The 2,177-nt window shown below is 37.9% G+C and overlaps 1 long non-coding RNA gene across 1 annotated transcript; it reads right to left on the bottom strand.

Moving 5' to 3' along the window:
- Positions 1-348: 348 nt before the first annotated feature.
- LOC119288912 lies at positions 349-1,347 on the bottom strand. Its single transcript, XR_005141344.1, has 4 exons — positions 1,276-1,347; positions 873-1,026; positions 719-790; positions 349-441 (listed from the first exon to the last, which is right to left on the bottom strand). It is a non-coding gene; the product is annotated as an uncharacterized LOC119288912 (long non-coding RNA).
- Between the last annotated feature and the right edge of the window lie 830 nt (positions 1,348-2,177).

Here is a 2,177-nt window from a genome sequence, read left to right as displayed (position 1 = left end):
AAGAATATGCGATTGATGCACATAACTATTGCTTGTGCTTAAAAAAAATACAAATTGGCAATGTGGATGTAAAACTGCAACCAATGGTATAAAATGAGCTATTCTGCTTCCGCTCGTTAGATTTTCAAAGACGATTTAATGAGTGGCAAGCACAAACAATAGTTTCCACTGCAAATAACCCCCAAAACGAAAAGGAAACAAGCTAGTGTGGAATGGGTAATACACCAGAGACCACTATTGCACTAATTGACGATAAATAAATATAGAAGGTGGAGGGATAAATGTCTCAATGGCTTTAAAACATGAAAATTCTTTAGACGAACTTGTAAGCAGGACTCACGTGTTCACACCTTCAGCACCAGATTCAAGCAAGAATAAACATACACCCACATATGGAGTCTCATATTCCAACTATAGAATGGATCCATAACTGCATATTTCCTAATAAATTCATCAAATAATGTTAATTAGCATAGCCATCTTGTATATATGGCTTTACTCTGGAGATAAAATTATTAATATCTGCTAGATACAATAATGTTCTAGACATTGTTGTGAGCAAAAAATATGGGTCTCCAAATCTGAACTAACAATATTAGCCCAACAGATTAGGAAATCTGCTCCTACATGCATGCATGATAGACCATCGATCTTATCTTCATCAACGAAAAGGAAAAGAATGAGAATAAAACAAATTGTAGTGACTGTGGGTACGAACATTTTCAGCAATCAGCAGTCATGCATTTAAAATGTCTGAGATGCTTCCGATTCCCCCACCAATTGAAACACCCTGATAAAAGCTCTAATCAGATCCAGCGACTCGGCAAAAATACAAAAAAAAGAAAAGAGCTTCCACTAAAAGCAATTGGTACCGTTCTTTCCTTCTTCTTATTTTCCGAAGGCAACCAATTTTCATCTCTCAAAGCTTCATCAGCTGCACATAGAGCATATATGCTATAAATCCCATTCTTTCATTCTTCTGATTTTCCGAAGGCAGACAATTTGCATCCCTAAAAGACTCATCAGCTGCACATAGAGCATATGCTATAAATCCCGATATAGATCTACTGTCATGGAAACAAAAATGTTCAATAACCAATTCGAAATATGAAACAAAGTTTAACTATGAGACACAAAACGTCACCAGTTACATATTAGTCATATGATAGCATCTCATCAGAACATAACAGATTTCCAATTGTAGAAGAGAGACAATCGGTCTACCACAATGAACGTGTAATTAATAACTTCTATCTACTTAAATCATAGAGATACCTGGCAGAAGAAACGCCAAAGATAGGTCCAACAACGTGTTGTGGCATTGTAGACTGTTACTCCAAATGGCACTGAAGATAAGGGTCCTTATATCAGCACCAGTTATCACATGACAGTATTGCAGCATTGTCTACGGGAAAGCATGTATAGTATGCTGAAACATAACAACCTTATTTAAATTTCTATTGAGCGGCTTATACATGAAATCCAAGAATGCACTGATACAGATACATATATTAGTATAAGGCTGATAAGGATACGTAAATTCACCATTTCCTAAAAGCACCAATATGGGGATACGCTTTTTTTAGTTCACAAAAAATATATCATCACCATCAGCTAATTAAAATTCAGTTCATTGAATCAGTACACAACTTCATCAGCATTTTGTGCATAACATTCCCATCAGCGAGGGTGAGTTACCGAGCATGGCACAGAGCAGGGCCGACCTCGGCAGGTGTGGGCAGAGTGCTCACCAGTCCGGTCAGATCTGCCAACATCCCGAGCTCCACCATGGCAGGCAACTCAAAGTCCCGGCCTTTGGCGAGAGAACAAACACAACCAGTAGTCAACAAGATGAGAAGAAGCAAGAAATCACGCTGGATCAAAAGGATGTTAAGTAGCAATTCATATATGATAAATCACAAGTGGAACAATCATGTGCAGAAAAGGGAACAACAATCCAATCTCACAGCTACAGTGGGAAAACCAATTTATACCGGATAGTTAGGCCTCGTGTCCACACCTCCTCGTCGAAGAAATACATGGGAGTGACAACTACGAAACTAAAGCAAAACAACACAGAAGAAACCTACCCATGAGAATAGAAAAATAACTAAAATAATAATAATTGGAAGAGAATGAATGGAGTTACCGTCAGCCAGCTAAGGTCTTGATCATTA

Source organism: Triticum dicoccoides, chromosome 4A (assembly GCF_002162155.2).
Source record: "Triticum dicoccoides isolate Atlit2015 ecotype Zavitan chromosome 4A, WEW_v2.0, whole genome shotgun sequence".
NCBI lineage: Eukaryota > Viridiplantae > Streptophyta > Magnoliopsida > Poales > Poaceae > Triticum > Triticum dicoccoides.
This window is presented reverse-complemented; position numbering and strand designations above follow the sequence as displayed.